Source organism: Struthio camelus, chromosome Z, assembly GCF_040807025.1.
Source record: "Struthio camelus isolate bStrCam1 chromosome Z, bStrCam1.hap1, whole genome shotgun sequence".
Lineage (NCBI taxonomy): Eukaryota > Metazoa > Chordata > Aves > Struthioniformes > Struthionidae > Struthio > Struthio camelus.
Window position 1 is genome coordinate 17,761,192 of NC_090982.1, and position 23,130 is coordinate 17,784,321.

The window sequence follows — 23,130 nt, forward strand, 5'->3', positions numbered from 1 at the left end:
AGTAATTCAGCTCACATGTATCCTTCCTAAAGGACCTTGCTGGTCGAATAGCCAAAACTAGTAAGTAAAGCTTCATCAAAGCAGCATACACGCTGAAGTCTTCATTAAAGCAGAGAGATCACAGGTAAGTTGGTCAAAGCTACTACTGTGTGCATTCATAGCGCAAATAATTCTCTGAACAGTGTCGTCCTTCTTCTCTCGCAGTTTAAACCGTAGGAAGAAACCAGGCATTCCCACACCCCAGAAGCCGGCCTCGGCAGTGTACTTCCAGCGAGACTTCTCCCTGGGACCTCAGTGCTTCTGTAAATGCCTCCTCTTCCTTCCCCTGTTAATACTTCTAGCCTGCCGAGCCAAATCCACATTATTTTGAATCACTTCTTGATGTGACAGGTAGCTAACATTTCAGCGTTAAAGCGCCTGGCGCTCAGCCCACCCAAGAAACCAGGGCAGCCCGAAGCCTGTGCTCAGGAGTGCTCAGACAAAAGAGGACAGGTCACGGAGGAAGCGAAGGAGGGGGCTGCTGCTGCTTTTGTACGGTGTCAGAACTACTTGACCTCCTGAGCACAACAGAGGTTATGATGAAGACTTTCTGCCAACAAGTTAGGCTCCTAAAAGCATTCCAGCTGAAAATTAGTTGGACTATACAAAAGAAGCTGCCCACTACTTCTAGCAGTAACAAAAGACAGACTGGACTGTGCTTTCCCAACAGTGCAAAAACAGGCTAACTCCGTTCAAGCAAACAAAGGTAGCCTCTAACTTAATACCCGTGTGAGTTCAAGGTACAGGCCCATGTTTTTCAAGAATAAGAAATAAAAGGAACCAGATCTTCAAATAAAGTTCACTAAAGGGCATTATGACAGCAAACGTAATCTCTATTAAAAAGGAAGTCCGAAACACAGAAGTATAGGAGTGGCTTCTTCCTAAAAAGAGTGTGTTGGCTTTTTGCAGTATGAAGCATTGAGAAAAATGTCAAAAAACTGGAAATACATTCTCCCACATAATTCCCCAAAACTGGGGCTGCAGGCACTGCCCATGAATGTCACTCTACTTATTCTTCTTTTGATAAATGTTACTGTCTGTACTGTAAGCAATCTAGAGAACTATAAATTGGCAAAAGAAGTTAGATCTGTATTTAAAACTAGTAAAGTGAAGATTACAGAATTTCTTCTTCTCTGTGAAGGTGACTCATCTTTAACAAATGATGTTTCACCATAAAACAAAATATTCAGAAAGTCATTACTGTAACAGCAATACAACATTGGGTTGTTTTTCAGTTGAGAAAAATCGGCTGACACTTGACACAGCATGCATAGCTAACATACAGGACACGCGTGCATTTGTACCAAATAAAACAGACTGCTCATCAAATATGTTATGATTAAGCACCATAATTTCTGGATCAGCTGTCTCAAACCACAGAAAAGAGGAACAAAGTTGTTTTGTCATTACTTTAAGCAGTTAAAAGAAATGCAAACATGCCTCCCAAAAATATCATCTTAAAGGAAATATTCGGAAACCTCCACCAAGATGACAAAACTAATTATACCTCCCCTCCCTTTATTGCACAGAATGCAGATCTCTGTGATTTAGGAGTGATAGAGTGGTATCAACCAATTCTGCATCACTGCGTATCTCATCCGAATCCACAAACGTACACTGTCCCCAGTAGAATTAGGTGCTGGGACTGAAAGATAAACTGGGTTTTCAAAATCCTTGGCTGTTTCCTACATCAAACAATATCAAGTTTCCTGCATGGTTGCCATCTTTCAGTTTTGGTTCCTGTACTCCTCTCAGACCATCTTTTGGTACTGCACCTTGACTTCCTACAATTGAAGTCTCTGGATCAGATAACTCACAAGGTGCTGATTCAATATGCTCTTCAGGTTGTTATACTTGGTTTAGCTAAACAAGGTTACCTTCCCTGCTCACCTCCAGTGAATAAAAGCCTACTTTACAGCTGTAAAAAAGATAAAGCTTCAATTGATGCCAGATGAATAAAACCTTTAAGCCTGGCAAGGAAAAAACAAAACAAAACAAATAAAAAAAACTTGAACCACATGCAACAAAGCAAGAATATAAGAGAAAGGTCTGACAGAGAGGTTCTACTTCCAGATGTTACTTCACAATTACTCTAAATTTTTTGTATCATCTTAAGTCTTACAGGCCAAAAGCAATCATTTGGCTACGTATCTCCAGCTGCCGCCTTCACCAAACAATCGCTGCTTGTAAGCACTGCTTTGTTCAACACAAATAAAAGCATGGCCCTGTTCAGGCAGCCTTACAAGGCAAAATGACAGATAGGTTCCAGGCAAGGATAAAAGTAAAGCAGTAGCCCAACCTGGCTGTTTTCTTCTTACCTCTTTATATACCAATGGCATACGAGACAGCGTCACACCCTAGGGAAGGCAGTATCTATCCCAGTCCCTTTGGCAGATTTCCATATAAGTTTGGAATTTTATTAACTGGCAGAAGGGAAACACCAAGGAGCAGGTGATTTGTCTAGAACTATAAAGGCTAAGCTCCACTGATGGTTTCCACTGACATGCTGTAATATTCAAGTTATCAGCTACTCCACTGACTTTCTGCAGAGTTATGGATTACTTGACCTATTTAATACTTGATTTCTTCACCTCTAAAGCTATCGTGATAATATTGCCTACTCCGCAAGCAACGTCTGGTGGTTTCCACTGAGATGGTTCATATACTATCTCACCTAAGACTGCTTGGTCTGCAGTAAGAAGAACCTGCTGAGCATGTAGGTAATGCTACTCCCTGCAGGCTGCAGCATTCTCTTATCTGAAATTATGTCCCACAACTTTATTCTATGTTCTTGAACCAAAGGCTGATGGTTCTATGAAGCGACACTCAAAGTATTTTTATTGCTCATTTTAAGCTACAAAAGACTCACTATTTGTGAGGCGGGATTCTTAGTAGTAACACAAGAGGAATGGCTACTAAGGCCTCATTTAAAAAAAATCTAGTTTTCTCTTAGAAAGGGAGAAAAGGATTCTACACTACAAGCATGAATGTTTAGTTACCTGCCACAGACTCCTGGTAGTTCTTTCTCCCCTCCTGAATAACCTCTCTTGGTCTACAGAAGAACATTTATGGATACACTTTCTAGCACATAAGGAAATAAATGTGAAACGTTGAAAAATGGTTAAATTCATTCTGCTAAAAAAAGAAGGGAAGAGATGTTTATTGTTATTACTTCCTCTATTATAGTGGCTGCTAGAAACTATTGCAGAAATTTTAATCTTCTTTTTTAAGTTACAGAACACTAGATCTTCTTCCTAGCAGAAAGTTACTACCTCTTTTGAGTCTTTCTATTATTTTAGGCAAAGCCTTCACCACCTCTAATATATGTCACTTTGAATGGCAGATGTAAAGATTCACTTAAACGAATGAAATTCCTTGCCTTAAAACTGTTCTAAAGAATTTATTTAACAATGATCTTTTAAAAGAGGAACATTGAAACTTCCCTTAAAACATACTTTAAATTGATTTTTAAATTTCTGAAAGCCCCAGGATATGCCAACGTGATTTCACAAGTGCGCGCAGGTACCAGTAACTGTGAAATGTTAGTCTCAGCAGACTGGCACGGGCAGCAAGTCATACCATAGAAATGCAGATAAGAAGCTCTCAGTCTCCATGAAATTCTTGCAATTCGATCCAAAGGCTAATGTCAGTGTTACCTCCCGGTAACAGTTAGTTTCAAACAAATCTCTTTCATTCATTGCTGCTTAAAAAGCAGAAGCCATGTGCCAAGTCACTGTCCTTTCACCTCAGGACTCTCCTCTTCCTTTCTCACACAGTGTATCTTGAGTGGTGTTTTAGTAAATATCTCATTTTGTATCAGGGACCAGACTGCTGAATCTTGACGCAGTTCAGTACATGCCGTTCTCTGACAAACACATTTGCAGAATGAGCTGCATAAGATACGTGCAACTTTACCAAATGACCCGCCAAAGCATATTGACTTAAGCTAAATTGATTTAAGTGGTTATGATGTCTACAGTGCATATCTCCCTCCCACTTCTGCCCTCTCTCTCTGTTCCAGGATGTGTTTTGCCTGCAAATGTGATAACCTCCTGCACCCTGCGTCAACTTGCTCAGAGCTACAATAAGTTAATAGCTATGTTTCCATATGGGGCAAAAGGTGCAGGGAAGAAAAAAAAAAAAAAAGAGGAAGAGGAAATTTCCACAAAAAATGATGTGGCCTATTGTTGTACTCCTGCTTTACAGCCTTTCTGAATAACAGCAACAAGTTTCCTGGTCTTTTTCCACTCAAAGAGGCTCTTTTCCTACTGTTTCCTCTTCAAGTTTCTGTTTCTCAGAAAAGAGACCTTCTCTCCCCTCAGCAGGTGCGTCAATGCAGTTTCAGAAGCATCATAAAATTAATTATTCCTTTTAAACTTTATTGACATCATACACATGTGAATGCATACGTTTTACTTAATTCGGTGCCTTCGTTTGGCTCCCTCACCTGACATCCTTCTGCAGAACCTGGGGCGTAGGCTGTCTTTGTATCCATCATCTATTTACTACAGCAATGCTTATAGGAATAAACTTAGTAATAGAACTAAACAATCGATTGAATAGCATGAATCTGAAATTACGTTGACAGAGTAGGAAAAAAATGGACATTAACAGCATAGAGGACAAGAATCTATATCTGATGCCACAGAAAAAAATAGGAGCACTGACTGAGTTGTAACACTGTTTATAGATGTCCTTGCAAAAGAAAGAGAACATACTATTTAGCATCGCTTTAGACCCAGTACCAACAAACAGCGCAAGTTACACCCTGTATTAGAGTATGTGCAGCACTAGTCTCCATTCTCACAAGAAAGAACAGTTATATAAAACACGCCTCCACCCAAAGCCTTCCTGTCTTTCACTGCTAGTCTCTGGACAGATTACTTTGAAGACCAACAGAGCTTTAGCATTCTTGCCCATTCTCATGAAGCATTTCCAAATGAATAAAATCACTGTGAAAATGTATTTGCGACATCTTACTGGGAGGCAGTGGCACTCTCAAAGGGGAGTGCTGGAAGGCAGGCGCAACGGCACTTAGTGCAAGGTGACACAGAGCAACATCCAGTGCTCCGCTGCTCTGTACTGATGACTGGGGACACGAACAGAAAGCTGCAGGATCTCCTGACGATTCAGAGCACAAAGCAGCACATTCACTGTACTCACGCCATTCTTCCTTTCCTGTGGGGAATGGACAATCACCCACTTGGAAACAGCCTCTGCTGGTAAAATCATACATTTTAAGTCCAATTTCACTGTCTAGAAAAATAGATTTGACTAAAATTCCCTAATGCACTGAAAGATTCAGACATGATGATGGGAAGTCTCTACCTTGCAAATATTGCAGAAAACATTCAATAAAACACGCTTGATAGTCTCAGCCCTTTCGTAGTGGCATGAGTTCATATTAAAAAAGATAGAGCCAGCTCTAAGAAACTGACCAATTTCAGTCTCAAAAGAAAGATCAATGAAAGACTGAAGAAGTAAAGAAACTTGATCTACTCTCTCAGTTCTGCAGAAGCAATCAAGATCCTCACAGGAAATGAGATGAAGCTTTCCATGCTGCTTTCATGCTATCACATCACACAGGAGGCAAAAATCATTTTTCAGATGAAAGACAGGCAGTAAATACACAGACTAAAAGATGCTTATGTAAATAATACCGCATCCCCAAAACACAGAACACACATTTGTCCGAACTGCAGCTGGAAATCAATCCACATTCAGGGACATTTTTCCATCTAATCCCTGTCCCCGTGGATGAATGAACTAGTCATTGCTTAGCAGTAATCAGTGGGTAATTCATTTTGTAATTAAAATCCAGTTCTTTGCAGATATTGATTAAAAGATCAGATCTTTCTTTTTGCAAATGCAAGCTGAGTGATTTCTGCTTGCATAACTTCCATATTGGTGAAATAATGCACTGCTTGAGCAAAAACATTTCCAAAGTTATTATTTTAAAAAAGGATATTTTTCTACCTAACACAGCAGCCAATAACAAAAATGGCTAAACAAAATCTCATTAAGACTTAAAAGGGAGGGAGGGAAAAATGCAACAAGAACAATTCAGTATTTTAAATACCTCACTATCATCAACGAATGACTTGTTAGTAATAAATACACTGGCACCTACAACGGAGTACTAAACTGGGTGGCCAGAAAAACAGAATCCGGTGGCTCTAATCGCTCTCTTCTGTCCTCATCGTTTCGATACGCAGGAAATGGATGAGACTTTTGTAATACTCCATCCAACAAGTTGGGTGCCATTTCCCAAAGCGAAAAGCTACAGCAGCGCTACCAGAGCTGCATTCACAGACTGCCCAATGCAATGGTGAAAATTCGCAAGCACGTGCAAAAAGGATCACAGCAACTTAGGCCAACACAGCTGAGGAACTGAGAGACACCAGGACAACCGCCTCCTGCAGGATCCATGGACACTAAACTCTCTGCTGTCGTCATTCAGTTCCTGTGGCTGCCTGATCCGCTCCACAAAAATGCTTGGAAGACCAGGCTAAGAGAATGCGAATATCCCCTGGATTACATCCTAATAGTGGAGGTCCCCTCTTCCGGCTGTTTAAAGACATCCCTCTTTTATCCCACCCACATCGTCTGCTTTCTGGCTTTTCTCAGTCTTTTCTACAGTCTGGGTGCTTGTGACATCAACGACCCAAAAACGCAGAAGGACAAACACTTTCACAAGTACAGATCTAACCCAACCACTGAACATGTCAAAGCACATACTGTGTTCCCTGTTGCTGCTCCAAGTTCAGAGTGAAAATATTCTGTACAATTTTCTTAGAAGTGATTCAATATCAACAAGATACACCATAGAATCAGGGATTTTACTGGTTGCTTTCTGTTGTCCCATGTAAGTAATATATCTGTTTCTGTGCTTGTATGATGACTGCTTCGATTGCATTTTCTCAACCAAAGCATACATTCTGCATAATAATATACACAACCACATCGTAGCCACCAGCAGCATCACAAGCACAGCCACCAGCATGTTTAGGGGTGCGTCACCTTGGAGATTGTTTTACTGGGAATTGCAACTCTGGCCAGAGCATTTAGCTTTTACTTTAACCAAACCAAACCAAACAGATAACAAACAACACCATGGGAACTTTAACTTCAACCTGGGCAGCCATCTGAAAAGCATCAACAAGAAAAATTCCATCAATACTGTGTCTTACTCTTTACAAAGAGGTTTAATCTTTATATAATTTAATATCTACATGAAAATCACAAATGACCTTGCCTTTTAAAGTCCTTAATTGAACTTCAAACAACATTTGATAGTAGAAAGGTCTCAAATTTAGATTCACTGTTTAAATTCAAGAATAAAAGAGCTAACATAACGAGATGATCAAATAAAAATGCAGAAGTCCAAGAGCATACTATAAAGCAAAAAAATGAAAAGCCATCTTTCCTTCATTGCTTTCTGCTTCCACCCAATCACACCTGTGCACTTCAAAGTTTTAAAAAGGTGCTCCAGAGAATTTTGCAGCTTCCTCCAGGAAGAAGAGATTAACAGTTTTCACTACCTCAGTCTTTCACTTTCAGAAGGCTAATACAGCTGTTAACCTCCCTTACACAGGGGAAGAAAGAGGAAAAGTTTTCTATACTAGTCTGAGGCTGAAAAAAAATTATTTCAACACCAATATTTTTTAGATTGGAAAGGATCACTAACATGCCTGCAGAAACGTAAAGACAGGTCAATTCTCAAAAAGCAAAAATATTCAGATACAATTGACACAAACGTTTGACAAAGCAGAAATGCATTTCAGAAGAAGATGAGAACGCTCTTTTCTCTGCTATCCCATGTGTAGATGCTATTTGTGCAGAATTTACTTTTTGAACCATTATTTTTTTCTTTTTTCTGCATCTCATGACTGTTTTTTCTCATTACAAAAGAAGCTCTCTCTATTGTTTTCTTTTTGCAGATTTTAAAAATTGCTGTCGCATTCCATTTACCACAACACAGTAATCAACAAATGATCTCAAATCCAATTTGTTTGCATTCACAGCTCAGCCTGTGCTTAAGAAAATATGACATCAGTCAAACCTTTTTGAATAGGAGCTCTGTGGCTAGTCAGGGAAAGATCATTGTTCTTGCCTCCATGATTAATACTAAGAGTACTGCAAGACTGCTTCTAAATCTTCCCACGACATAATATATTCAGAGAAGAGCTGAGTAGTGAATGCAAAGAAATGTATCAGGTGGACTCTCCTTACCCAAGCTAACCACTGCATGAACTCTGCAGAGACGATATGGTATGAAATTGCCCCTTCTTTACCGCTGTAAGATTAAGACGCCTCTCTTGTCACCTTACTCATTTCCTCCACACTCACTCATTTACAACAATGAAAGAGTAGTACCATGTAGTCGCATTCCCCTGAAGAAATCATCTACTCACACACGGTTAGGAGAGACCCTCTCACTGGGGCAAGAATATAACCCCTGCCCATCCGAAAAAGTGGAAGATCAATCCAGATACGTAAAAACAATTCACTATCCACAGATTTGTAATGCAAAGTTTTCAGTAGACAGGACACGACCCTGAAGCATTTGTGGGGAACTCTTTCCCATGTGTCACTGCTTCGCCTGTCACTATGTCTCATACCCTTTTTGAAGATGACAAAGGCAGCCTGACCTCAGTTAAGCTCTGGGTTTCACCAAAGGGAAGACAGTTTATTTATTTGCTATTAAGCTGTGCATTTCTATCTTTCTCCTTTACCTACTCTAAAGTTACTTTACCAGTTTTGCGTATCAGAAAGGGATCTTCAGGTGTCTTGCTGAGGCCACTCTGAAAGGCTCTTCAGTGAGTTGATTACTCCTAAAGTCGCAAGCTACTCATTCTCTCTAGAATTGTTTTTGTTTGGGTTTTTCTGTTTAATTTGGCAAAACAAGAGCCTGATCTTGTGCCTGTGAAGTTCAAAGGCATTTGCTGATGACCTCAATGGCAGGCAAGGAAGGCAGTAGACCTCCCACTTCCCTAAGCATTTGCTCCAGGTTCAACCCTGCTCCCCTGCTGAAACCACCAAGAGGCCTAACCCCACTCCTTCTGCAACACATACCCATACAGTTTCCTGTGGTTGGCTACTTATGGCAAAAGCTATTCAAAGAGATGGCAGGGGGATGTCATTACAGCGCTGATGGAAGCAGAATGGATTTCCATTTGGCCCATCACGACTCTTCTTTACAGATTAATGGAAGTGACTAAGAACATCTTGAAGGGAAAAATACAAACACCTTCCCTCCTCCATGTTAGTGCCAGCAAGAAGCTCACTTAAAATATCTTTTCTGAGGCACATATCCCATTTTGAAGACAGGAAACTAAACAATGCTACATCTGATTAAAGAAAAGATTTTTCTTGGACTTTCTAGTTTTCTGTGTCTAAAACAATTAACTCCTTTCCCTCAGGGTATTCAAGAGGATTTGTATTCCCACTATTCTGACTTCCGCCATTAGAAGCAAACACCACATTTTACTAATAAATAGACATTTTTACATTTTGAAAGTACAGATCCTCAGTATCTGGCTTAATACCATGTGAAATCATAAATGCACTTTCCCTAAATGACATTAATTTCACCACAAACTTGTCTCACATCACCTGCAAGGATCCCTGAGGTAAGCAGCAGCAAAGACGCTCTGCATAACAGTTTAGACCGACTCCAAGAATGAAGACAGATGCATCATTTTCTATTCAAATCTGGTGATTTTTGCTAAGAGTGCCACCACCCCACTTGTCCACAACTGTATCAGGCTTCTTTCCTCCAGCTCATCCTGAACACAGAACATATTTTATCTCTCTGCTGCACATCAGAGGATAGGAAACGTTACTTTACCATCAGATGAAACTTTCATTTATGTATTTCCCTGACCTGAGTCAGTGTGCACCATCCACAAATTCAGTTCTTAACCTCCTTTCCTGATTATTTCTGTACTAAAATGCAGGTGACCAAACCTGCACAGGCACATGCTCTTCTGTTTGCCACAAGGAAACAATGGACTGCTTTACCTACCTCTTAGATAGCATCTTCCTGCTGGGCTTTTTTAATCCAAATTGATATTTCATATTCTTTTGAAACTTCCTTCTTCTCTGAAAAGCTGCTTCTGAGCTTTGTCAAGGGCCCTCTCACAAGCCCAAAAAATTCTGCACATCTTCTTCAGTTTTCTCATTTTCCTGAAAGTCTCCCTTAAAAGCCGATCACTGAAAGGTTGCCTTCCCCATTACCATCCAGAACCTCTAGGCTTATTTCAGTTGTTTTCCATCCTTAATGCAGCTTCTCCTGATGACTTCCATTAATGCTTGCCAGTTAAAGACCGCTTAGAGAACGATCTTTGCTCTGTCATGTAGCAGAAGCTCTACCCAAAGTCACTTCAGAGATTAGTGACCATCTGCCTTAATGAAAGGGGCGGTGGCTGGTACCTGCGTGTCTCTTCAGCTACGTTAGGAGCTTCTTCTTTAGAAATGATCCATTTGGCACAAGACAAAACAAAAAAACCAAAACTCAACTGCTTTAAAACACGTGTACTAGCCACAGAAATTCCCCAGACAGTGTCAGCTGCAAGGAGCTGTTGCAGGTCGCAGCAGGTTAGAGTTCCACTGAGCTGTTTGAATTAGCGAGTGCTGGAGCAGTAAGACGTCCCTGAAAGTGATTTTTCAATTTCTCTGTTTCAAATGCAAGCACCTTGAACTAGGAAAACTCAAAGAGACTTTATTTTTAATTCCTGCCATCATTTAATTTCAACGTGATCTCACGACTCTAAAATATGAAGGAGCCACCAGAAAACAAGAGAAAAATACAACTAGACTGAAAAAATAATGACAAGCCGCTCAGGTTTGTGTAAACGAGTAACCACCTCGTGGATGGTCTCTCACAGCACAATCACAAGGAAGCTTTGGTCATGTGACAATGTTTTTCATAATCTGCACTTCCATGGTAATGACTTCTACAGTACTCTAAAATAAAGTATCTCAAAACAAATTCTAAAACTGTTTTAAAAAAGTTTATTTGTACTGATAAACTCTAAATTTGAAGAATTTAGCTAGCAGGAAGGGAAAAATTCAAAGTCATCGTGGATAGCTCATTGTTTAAGGGGCACCCTTTACTGTCACGAGCATCACTGTTTTGTGCATGTGTATCTGTAAAGCTTTGCATTGTCATCTCGATCTCAGTGAACACATATGAACTATTTTACATAAATACATGCAACACCACAGCCACAGGAAAAAGCAAATAAGGTGCATGCTTTGGTCCTCCTCCATAATAAATAACAACAAAAAAAAACAAACAAGGAGCTGCTCTTTAAAACTCTTCTGAACATACAGATCACAAGCAGAAATAGCTCTTTCACAACACACAGCCAACACGTGGCAGCATAATTTGGAAGAATTTAACTCCTACAGAATTCTCACCACTAATTCACTTAACAACCAATGTCATTAAAGCAAACAATAGTAGGCAGTCACTTTTATCAAGGTGTTAAATCACCATGTAAGATATCAGGATGTTTTTCTTCAGCTCTCTATCACTCCTCAGCAGGAAAAAGCAGCATGAAGTGCTCACCATAACAACTTACAAACAGACTTTTAATATAAATTTCCAAGAAAAGAGAAAAGACGCTCAGCTTCCCTGAGAGTGACAAAGTTCAACATTTTCATGGATCAACAATAGAGGATGCATTTGTTAACCCAACCTGACACTACCCCAAATTTTGCTAAGAACACAAAAAAAGTAGTATGCTGGCATTCTTCTGAAACAAGTTTGTACTTAAATATTCAGGCTATATCCTTTCCACTAGATAAAAAACATCTGGATGATAACAGATTGTCACAATTCTCTAAACAGCTTTGAGGGGGTGTCAGAGTTAAAGCAAATACCCTCCCCCTCTCCCTCCCTCCATCCAGAAAACAGCTGTTCAATCATCAGGCAGAATGAACCAACACAAAATACAATAATCTGGAAATGCTGAAGCCAAGGAAGTCCACAATTAAACATGCCAAACCCCAAACCCCAAATTACAAATGTACCGTCTTAATATAGATTTACATGGACCCTGACCAGTGGTGTGCAAACAGGAGTTTAAGTTTATCTGAAATAGAAACTCGTCAACCACTCCCCATGAAAAAAGTACATTAAAAGCTGTAAAGTATCAGCTTAATATGGTTCAGGCCAGCACCAATGCAGACATAGTAACTGTTTATCAGCTTCTCAAAACAAACTAGAAATAACAGTCATGCTGCTTTAGAAATATTTTTGTAACATCTGTATCAATTCAGTTAACTGTTCATTGGGCAATTTCTGCAGTACTATATTCTGAATAGCAAAGTTGAATGAAGTTTGGCAAGAAGTAAGAATTGACAATGAAGAAGAATTATCTTAATGACTGGGTTTAAATTCCCTGTTCTCACGTCATTGCTTTTTCCCAAGGCCACAAACAAACTTATCTGATGGACAGCAGTGACCCAGAAATAAGATCTTACCTTTGATCTTGCCACAATGGAAGGACAACAAACCCAGTAGCTCAAGACAACAAAAATCTTGATGTTGACAAATGAAACATAATTACCTCTTGCCCACCATGCAAGTGGCTGGTGTGCTCATGATAATACACCCAGAATTTATGAGTCCACGATGAAAAAAGTCGAGGCTGGCTACTAAACTTAGTTTCTTGGTAGAGATCAAAAGAACAATTGTTAAGAAGGAGGAGAAAGAAGGGGATGGAGGCATGACAACGATTTATCCCTCTCGTTCACACTCCTCCCCTCACTGTCTATAGTACCCGCATTCAACAGGTTACAGTTTTAAATAAACAACTTGTAGAGATGATTAGTAAGTAATATACTTCCATGATATCCTGGGAGCAGCAATTGTCAGAAATATTTACTAGAGACCTGGAGCAGGAGTATTCAGTCTTGGCCTCAGGTAGTTCATGCTGATCATTCCATGAATTCAAGATTTACAAATGCAAATCAGTTCTGAACCATTCCCTGAACAGAGACCGGTGAAGGAAGAGCCACAGTCTCAACACCTTTCCCTCTGACCCCTTCCCCTCTCAGTTATCAAGTGAAGTTTAATGTAACTTACGCCGTTGCATATCTGAATCAAGAGGTAGACACAGAGGATTAGCATGCAACTTAACTAATTCACTTTACGAACTGACTTGGATTACCTCTGAGTTCCGTTTTGTAGACAAGTTCTCACGTGCAAAGAAGAGGTCACACGGATTAAGTAAGTTGTTGTAAATTCACACCATACTTTAGTGATTACTTAACTTCTCTTACTAGGTCCTCAGCATGCAGACTATCCAATAGAAACAAGAAAATATTTGAGCCAGAATATTTAGGAGATATCAAAAGGAAAATCAAAAGCCAACAGAATGCATTCAATGTAAAAACAACAAAAAAAATCTTTTAACATTTGGATAACGGGAGAAGTTACTCTCCATTCAATGCATCTTCCTCTGTAAACACTACCTGTTCACTATTTTTTACTGTTTCTGAGATACACCCCCTTTGCACATTTAAAGAGTAGGAGAGGAGAAAAACAATTTTAACAGAGAAAAATGCAACTGAAGAGCAATTTTGATTATTATGGAAAAAAAAAAACAGAATTATATAGTAGTCAGCCTCAAATTCTTCCCTTGGAACTCACTGCATATTAGCATGGGTACAAACACTTAAATGCACACACACTTCAAAGCCTTGTTAAGACAGTCCTCAACAAAAGCATAAACCATAGAGCATTACTGGAGAACCACTACGACTCTTTTTTGTGATTATACAAACAAACTAGGAAGTCCAAGGCATTCACAGGCCACAAAAGGAGAGCGTACTGAAATCCGCCTACAAACTGAAGTTTTTAGACATCCCACAGTCACAACCCACCAACTGTTTCCGCGACACCAAAGCTAAGGGCCCATGCAGAGCTCCTCTGACCCCTGACAAAGCTGCACGGAGAAGAGCTGGGTCTAATTTACAGTCCCAACCATTGCTGAGCGGCCTTTCCTCGGTTAGCCAACCTTACGCAAACATGCAGCACGGTACGCTGGCTAAACTGACACCGTTTTGGAGAAACCCCATGCTGGCTAGCCAGCCAGGCTCTGCGTAAGGCGAGGGTTGCATCCCGCCCGTGCGGAGCGCTGCAGCAGCCTGGATTCCAGAGATGCTTCCACTTAGCTGAACAGGCAACGCCGCCAGCCCGGGGACCAGACGGGAAGAAATCTCTGAAGTTTCCCGGTACGGCTATACTGGCATCTCCCTCTAGTGGAGACGCAGCTTATTCCTGCAAAGTCCCTTCTGCAGAGTCACGGGCCCGGGGCGGGGGGAGAATTTAGTCAAACCATAAACTGAACTGGCAGGAGGAGGCACTGGGCAGCACAGGCAGGCTCCTGGCATGACTGCGCCAGTTGGCTGCAAGGCAGTTTCACATTTGAGTCGGCCACTGACTGAGAACTGTCACCTCATCCTGGCAGCTCAAAGGAAAGACGGTATTTTCTCCTTCTGCCTCTTTCCATGCGCCTGCTGATGCTGAAGCATGTGGGAGCAGAGAACACCAAAGCCTCTCCCATAGTTTTGTGCCACCTTCCTGAAGCATAAAGCAACGACTTTCCCAGAACAATCATATTGAGAGCCCCGCTGTATAATCTTCATGGAGTATTAAGAAGAATTTAGGTAGCAGTAGAGGTGAAAAAGTGGTAACTAAGTCTCAGTGAGAACTATGTCAATAAGAGCTGTTTACAAGAAACTTCATGGAGGAGATAACTGCGGATACAAACATGCAGGATTGTGGCACAAGTGTTTGTTAAGGTATACTAGTTTTATGGCATTTCTGCATGCTATACACTCATGTAGTTCCTTCCTGTCATCAGGTTGTCATCAACTTGCACTTCTCTCCCTTAATATTTTTTTTTAACCAAATCTCTTATGGTTCTTTTGCTCGTGAAGGTTAAAAAGTGCAAACAGGGAAAGGAAATATACTGTACTTCTAGGAGAACCAGACAGTAAACTAAGTTTTTTCTATCAACTGTTTGCAAAAAAGCAATAGTTTATACAAACCAATTTTAAGCCTATTCACTAATTACTAGACTTGCTTTGATCACAGTAATATCCTGAAGTCTCAGTGAGCTACCAGTCTCAGTTGCATGGGGCATTTGAAACAGGATGCCACAGCTGCTGTAACAAGAAGCTGAAAAACTAAGGCAGCAAACAGATTAGTTGGGAAAAGTCTCATCTAGTTTCTAGGGTACGCTTTTTGTAAGGGGAAAGGCACCGTTCTGAGGTGAAAATTTTAGCAGATCCATCCAAAGCTTTAAGAAAGAACAAAATGAAACTGACACATTGCCTTCCCCTTCAGGGCAGCTCTGAAAGCCCTGCTCAGAAACCACGCTCAGGGCAAGTCAGGGGCACCCTGGACAATGTCTGCAGTGCTGCTTCCTCTGCCTGCAAGTGAAAGCAGAGACCGCGGATCTGGGCAGACATTTATAAAGATATTTGTCAAGTACGACAGTTGCATTTTAAGACGGTATTCCTCAAACACTGGATACCTACCCAGACATCAGTTTTCGTGTAGTTAGTTACCCTGCCCCACCCTATTGCAACATCTGAGGAAAATGACCAGTGAATTCTAGTTTTATTGACAGAGCACAGACAACGTTCGTGCACTGGCCTCGTGTCCTAAGAGTGTAGCAATAAGCAGGGGAATTTTTCGAATTTTATGTTATCATACTTCTGAATTTGACACATGGATGATAGAAAGAGATGAACACCCCAAACAATCCTTCACATAAAATCAAGCCTCCATTCATTGACAGAATTTAGCAATTACTTTGATGGCAAATACCTGTGTAAATTTGACCCCCACCCACAACTGGTCCTTGGTTTTACCACAGTACAAAGGACATTATGCTCTTGGTACCTTAGTCTAATTCTTCTTAACAAGACAGCAATGCCCTAGGACAATCTTCGCGTGGACCCCAAGAACTTGCAAACTGTTCCATTATATCAATAATTTGCTGAAAAGCTGTGAATCAAGCTCTCCAGCAGACCTGTGCACACATTTCTAAAGATATCTCGCAAGTGCAAACGCCACATTCAACATAGTACTAATACGATATTTACTATGCAGCATTCTCCTCTGTGATTTACAGGCTACTACAGACCAATTTCCCAAAAGCTTTTATATTTCAATAGTTAGTGTTGTGTTCAAACCTATCAGGCAACTATAGTAATGTACTACAAAGTTTAATCCTATAAACCTTACCTGAGGCGACGTAGCCAAATTGTCCCTTTACATCCTACATTACAGCTTCATTACCACATCAAAGCCAATGCTTTTCCATTCACTGCAGCTCATCTCAGGACTTGTACATAACTTGCAAAACTATTGCCCCTATCTCTCCAGTGAATTACTGAATACATACCTGTCACAATATGCACAGAAACAGCAAGCATGTGAAAAGATATCCACTGCGCACAATTTACTTCTGCTAGCCAGACTGGCAATAAAAGTACTCACAATAGTCTGGATGGAAAAGTAAATGTACAAGCCAACCTTTCTTCTGCTTCACACTTGGATCTAAGTAACTGTGGAAACGATTAGTAAAATAACACAAGGTGTAAGGGCTTGAGAACTTACATTAGGGATGTATGTTAACAGATTGGAAAAAATACAGCTACAGCAAGGAACAGACTCCAATAAATAAGTAACCAGCAACCACCTGATGCAGCTTTGGCAACTGGAAGAACAGTCTGCCTTAACCATGTGAAAGACTGCCATGGTCCCAGCACAAAGCCACTTCTCCTAGGGGAAAGATCACTTCTTCCTGGCACAGCTGCTCATTTTACGGTTTTAACCTGCCCCGCTCTGTACTGAGGTCTTCTGTCTGGAGCAAGTCAATCAGAGCTTTAGCAGCCTTAGCTGACACAGAGGCTTGCAATAGTGCTTCTCTTTCCCACAAGGTCCAAGAAGATATGCATGTTCTCACCGTTCGCGAGGGCCGGCGAGTTGAAGGCCACGGTAACTATTGCTCATGCAGTGACTCGGCTGCCAGGACCAGCCTTGCCCACTACAACTCCTGACTGCAGGCCAGTTCAGAAACAAGCAGCAAACAAACCTCAGCGCTCTTCTGTGTTAGCACCCCAGGTGATATCTGCAGCCTAGCTAGGGACTGGACAGAAAGGGGGAAGGCACTTACACACTTCAAACACTGCACCTCCCAAATGTCGCCCCAGTACCCTCGTTAAATAAAGGACAACAGCTCAAGAGCTTCAGGACACAATGCAGCAGATTCAGCATCCATTACAGCCCAAAACTACACTCCGCTACCAGCTACTGCACACAAAATTTAGTGGCTACATCTAGACCTTTTACCAACGTGTCATTTTAACAAACGAAACCTGAGCTTGTAAGGTAGGCAACTATTCCTCCCTGGGAGGTCAGCGGCTTTTCTCCTCTCCTATAAACACTGATCAGAAGTATAACTACGTAATAAATGAATGTGACCTGCACAGTGTTTTCTTGACTTTTCAGATATCAGTACGCCCTTGCTGAGGTTCATGTTAAGCTCAGGGCTATTAAATAATCATCCACCTATATGAAGAAGATACACACTTCTCAATGTAGTAAACATTCAGTACTCATCCGACACTTTTTTACAGGGTGGTAGCTTACTTTTTGGTGAAGGGAAGGCTACTGCTTTAAGTATGCATATATTTTTCCATCTAGACTAAAAACAATCATCCTCAAATGGCCAAATATCTTCTAAGGAAAGTCACTGCAAACTGCTCCCATAAATATTGTGCTGGCACCATTTCATTTTTGACATATACTCCCTAAGAAGAGGAGAGGAGGGAGGGAGGGAGAGGGGCTTACAATGAAAAACAGAATGCATCTCTTTTGACAGACTTTTACCATTCTTAAAAGCTCTAGCATTTTGTACAGAAAGACTTTGCCTTTGATGTCAGTCCAGTTCTTTTTTGCTTGCTCCTGCAGTATGCAACACATTTTCTAGCAGGCAAAGAAATGAGAGTGCTATCTGGAGAGTGCCTGTGAAATTCACCCTAGTCAGGGGGTCACTGCAGCATTTAAATTCCTTAAGAAAAGAGTAGATGGTGTATAGGCCTCATACCGGCCTGCCCAGTAGAGAGAGTTAAACTTCATCATATATGATTTTCAAACTCAGCAAGCACTTTTCTCAGTGGTTTCAAAAATTCCCTCGAGGAGATTTTTGCCTGTTATTCACAATCAGAAGTAAAAACAGAAAGAAAATATCAGACTTGCATACTTGGCACCTTTGGATTTTTAAAGAGAAGGTGAAAGCACCTCACAATTTTATCTAGAGGATGCCACACGGAAGCCAGAAAAAATAACAAGGTCCAATGCTTGTCAAGGTAAAGTAATCTGAAATAAAAATAATAGAGATGCCACAAAACTGTAATGCAGTTCTTGCTGATACAGTAGCTGTGGCCAAAAAACCAGTTCCTCTGAATACAGATGCGATCTTCCCATTTTTGCATGCAACTGGAAACATTTCTCAGGCCATTGATTTATGCTATTTACAATCACCTCTGCAGTAGATAGTGCTAGAACCCATGGGTAAGAAACAGCAAGGGGCAACACTTAGACCGACCTCGTTTTCCCACTAGAAATTGCAGCCGGCTAACCTGCCAATTCCCCTAACAATGATCTTCAGCACTTTTAAAAACCAAAAACTTTCCACATGTCCCAGCCCAGGGCACTGACCAGGGCATTCATCCCAGGAGTGCCCCGAGCAGATTCGGGAGCAGCAGGGACACGGTATCCCCACCAGACGCCTGCGGACGTGGTGGTGCTGCTGCTGGGGAAGGGGCACATGTGTCAGCCACTCAAACTATTACTGAGAATTGTTTAACCAAAGCAGCCACGCAAAGCTAGAGCTAATGCTTTCATATGGCAGAAGCAGAGGAAGAACATTTGTTTTCTTTTTAAGAAGAATTTTGTCTTTACCCTGGGGTATACACATTAGCACTCTCCCACTTAGGTGCACTAACATAATTGCCTACATTACGCAGGTCAAGAAGAAGCCGGATCTACTAAGCAGAAAAGGCAGGACACAGAATATGTTTAACAAACCACTCCAAGCTCTGTCAGGAAATTCTGAAGACTCTGCACTGCTTCCAGAAAGCTATTGTTCCTCTACGCAGAAAAGCAATGCCTTAGCTATCTCCAAGGGCCTTTCTCAAGAGCTTGTTAGAGAAATGCATCGATCACGGTGTAGTCACATGGGAAAGGGTCACACGTGCACTACCCAGATGGGCGCTAAATAGCCTCTTTTATTTATCAGTGCTAAATGTTGTAAAAATGGAAACCACATTTTCCAGAATATGAGGTGTCAGTTATTAAAAAAAGAGTACAATCTTCAGCCAAACAATGACCAAAAGTTTTCAAGCCAGGGGTACTGTTAATCAGCACCAGCATGTGGGAAGAATGACAGGCAGTCAAGAACCAGCAGTGGATGACAGAAGAGGAGGTCTGGAAAAATGAAGAAAGACACTTCTCAGAATTCTCCTCTGGCATCATTTAAAAAAAAATCAAAACAAGACACCAGACCTGTTTCAGATTTTTCCTGTCATTTGCTTTAGGACAGCAATAAAGGAGGAAGAATGTACAGGCAATGCTTCCACCTTTTTCAAAGCAATTAAACTATAAAGATAAATGAAGAAAAACAAAATTCAAGGCCCTTGAAATGTAAACAAAACAGCTGCTCTTATTCCCTGAACAGAGCTTTCCTCCTCCCTGGGAGTAATTTTTGTTCTGCCAAAGCAACACACCAGTTTTGGGCCTGATGCAAAGTCATTCAAGGCTGAGACAGATTTTACAGTTGAGATCAATGGGCCATTGATGAAGCCTTAAACTTATAAGTTTGCTATAAAGAAAACGCAGAGGAAATGTGAAAAGCTTAGGTTCAGCCCTAATGCTGCACCATTGTGGAATGTTACATTTACACAGAATTGCCTCACAATGCATGGAGAAGTGATGCTTAAAACACACAGTGGAAGTTAGGCAGTCACTGCAATTTCAACTCATTACCCTCTCAAGTCTTGAGCAGATCTTTCTGGAAAGCAATGGGGAATTTTCTGCCTTCAGATTACCATTAAAACCTAAAAGTTCAAATGGGCACGTTACCTAAAGTGGAAGCAACCTTGAAGCAAAGGACCAAAAAAAAAAAAGAAAGAAAGTACAAATAGCTGTTTCAGCTACTACAGTTGCCTTTTTTCTTGGTAACTCCTGTGGTTTTTTACAAACAGATTGTTTACTTTTTGAAGTTCGATGTTTCATTTCCTTTTCTCTTTGTACTATTACAATGTCCAAAAAAGGAGTATAACCCACTGCCAAGGAAGAAGCAGTGAAATACACTATATATAAAGAAGTAATTCACAAAGTAAAGATTCCAAAGGGATCAAATATTGTTTCTTCTATCCTCCTTTCAGTAAACAGCTATGTGCTTCTTTTCCCCTAGTGTTAATTGTTCCAGTTCAAACAGTACATGAATTCAAACTGAATTTAAGTCTCCCTTAAATTATATATGCACTTCCACTACTAAGAAGGGGAAAGAAGGCATGCATACAGCAAATTCCACTTTTTTTTTTTTTTAATAATAGGAAAAAGACAACAGTCTCACAGTATAACCTGTCCCTTCTCTCAAAATCTTCTAGATGTCGTTGGCACCAAGACCAAGAGTAGCAATGATGAAAGCTCCCCATCCAGTCTTGTGAGAGACAAAGCTACACTCAGCATTTTGACACTGACTGTTTTCACCTGTGGCCATGAGAAGAAGAAGCTATATACAGCATATGACACTGTAATAGGTGTTTGAAGTGCTGACAGGTCACCACCTCCAGGTGCCCAGAGCCAGCTGTTCAGACTCCTGCGGGAGGCAGTTCACCTCCAAAAGATAATGAACGAAACAGCTGGATACTCAAAGGTAAGATGGTGGTGGTCTCGCAAAGACAAAAGCTACTTCAAAGAAACACTAGCCTTTTGCTTTAAACTTTTCAGTATTGGAAAGCTCAATATGAACAACTAACTTTTCTTTAAAGTACTAAATGTCCCTGCTGAAGTACTGGCTTGTCACAGCAATACTAACTCCAATCCCTTTTAAGTTCTTTGTAAGTTTGAGTTTCAGAGAAAAACCTTTCTTCAATGCCCTGTTTCCGGACTCCCCGTACGGTTTCACCATAACACCTATTAAAAGATCAAATTAAAAATGGATTTTATTTCCCCCTTTATGTTTCTTAGGAGAGAAACAATTTATCCTTTTACCAGTAACACAGTTTTGGGGAGTTATTAGTGAAAACTATGTGGTCATAACTACCCTTTTTGCATAGCAATAAGATTACCTGTTATTCTAACACTAAGTTCACATATTAAAGCTGGGTATACAGTCTAGTGTTACTTTAATTCTGCGTTTCACATGTTTCGTTTCAAAAGCTGTTTAACCTTTCCATTCTCAATATTTGTTTTGAAGAGGAGCAGGAAAAAAAGCAGATACCAGTGAGTAGCTTCCTCACTGCAACCAACACCATTACCAATAACTGTCCAGAATAAAAGCAGCAGCCAAGGGTCTACTAGTGCAATCTGTAATGGGGAACAGCAAGATCACCACCATATTGAGCATGAAAGAGTGCTCCTAATATCCCTAAATAATATTTCCTTAGTTGCAGCTGAAAAGCCAGAAAAAAAACCACAATATACATGTGCAACTGTGTAAGATGAGACAGTGTCAATCTTCTTCATTTTGAAGGAGAGCACCTAATTTTGAGTAGTTGATATTTAATAAAAACAACTGCAAAACATGGGCCTGTTAAATTGCCTTGGAGAAATGAATGGTATTGTATAGACAGTGATTTGCAAGTTTCAGTGCAGAACTTTATATACGCAGAGTACCACTTCAGTCCATTGCTGAAAGTGCCAGAACATATTATTTAAATACTACAGCATAGCCATGCTAGTACAAGAGTAACAGGCTGCATGGCATGCAGTGCTGACTGCCAAATTGAAACACGACTCTCAGACCTGAGAGTGACTCATTTTAGACCAAATGGTACATACAACACACCAAACTTGACTTAGCATGTAGAGACTCTTTCTTTCAAAAGATACAGTTGCAGCAGTTTTCAATAGTAAAAGTTCGCAGCCACCACTTTCACAAAACTTAGAGAATACAGGTTGCCTACAGCAGCTATTTTGTCCCAAAATTTCAAAAAAATTGTAGCAGCCAAAAAAAAGGGTGGGGGGGGGGGAGGAAGGAAAGGAAGGAGGTGGAAATTAGAGGAGTTTCTCCTTCTAACTTATTCTTGGACAATTGCAGGAGAAATCAGAAAGGTGCGAGCAGGAAAAAAGCTCTGATTTTCCAGTGTTTTTCTAAAAGAGCATACAGAAGGCTCTTCATACATTTCCGCAGGCAGAAACTTTCAGATTCACCACATATCTATTTAAAAAGAACATACCAAAAGGAGTGAGCAGAACAAAGTTGGTCCCTCTGGTTCCACCTCTCTCTTCATACTTCAGTTTGCTCTCTGCTTTTGTCTTAAGAGTGTCCTCCTGCTCCCCACCCTCCTCCTCTCTCTCCAGTACTCTGTACGCTCGTGCTTGTCATTCATCCTCTCCCTGTCTTTCACCTTTGCAAACTCCATCGGTACGTTAATGCCGTTCCTGCATGACTTTCGCAAACTCTCCGTCTTAGGGACTGAGGAAGTCAGGAGAAAGAGGTGGAAACCATCTTTAGCTAGGACTTTTTCCACTGTCTTAATTTGGTATAAATATATCCAGAGAGACTTCATGGAAAAAAAAAAAAAATTGGGACAGGCCTGAAGTAATCGAACAATGGCAGCACTGTTAATGTCCCCTAATCCAACAAGTGCCCCTTGCTTCTTCCAGGCCAGCTTAAAAGGTGTTAGTTCAGCAGAAAGAGCACAGAGCTGCCCCCTGCGAGACGACTGCTGCCCAGGCGCCGGCGGGACACCGCGGCGCGGGGCGCGCGCACCGCCCGCCACCGCGGCGGCGAGCGGGACAAGCGCCGCGCAGGGGCCGCCTGGGCGAAG

The 23,130-nt window shown here is 41.0% G+C and overlaps 1 protein-coding gene across 2 annotated transcripts in view; it reads right to left on the bottom strand.

Moving 5' to 3' along the window:
* The window catches only part of LPAR1 (lysophosphatidic acid receptor 1), an 86,542-nt gene that overhangs the window by 63,153 nt on the left and 259 nt on the right, over positions 1 to 23,130 (bottom strand). Inside the window, exon 1 of one of the 2 annotated variants that reach the window (XM_068927937.1) lies at positions 22,537 to 22,661. The exons of the other annotated variant lie outside the window; for it this stretch is intronic. The gene's annotated coding sequence lies outside the window, so the exon portion shown is untranslated. Of the gene's footprint in view, positions 1 to 22,536; positions 22,662 to 23,130 lie in introns of those variants that run through there. 2 annotated transcript variants of the gene reach the window in all.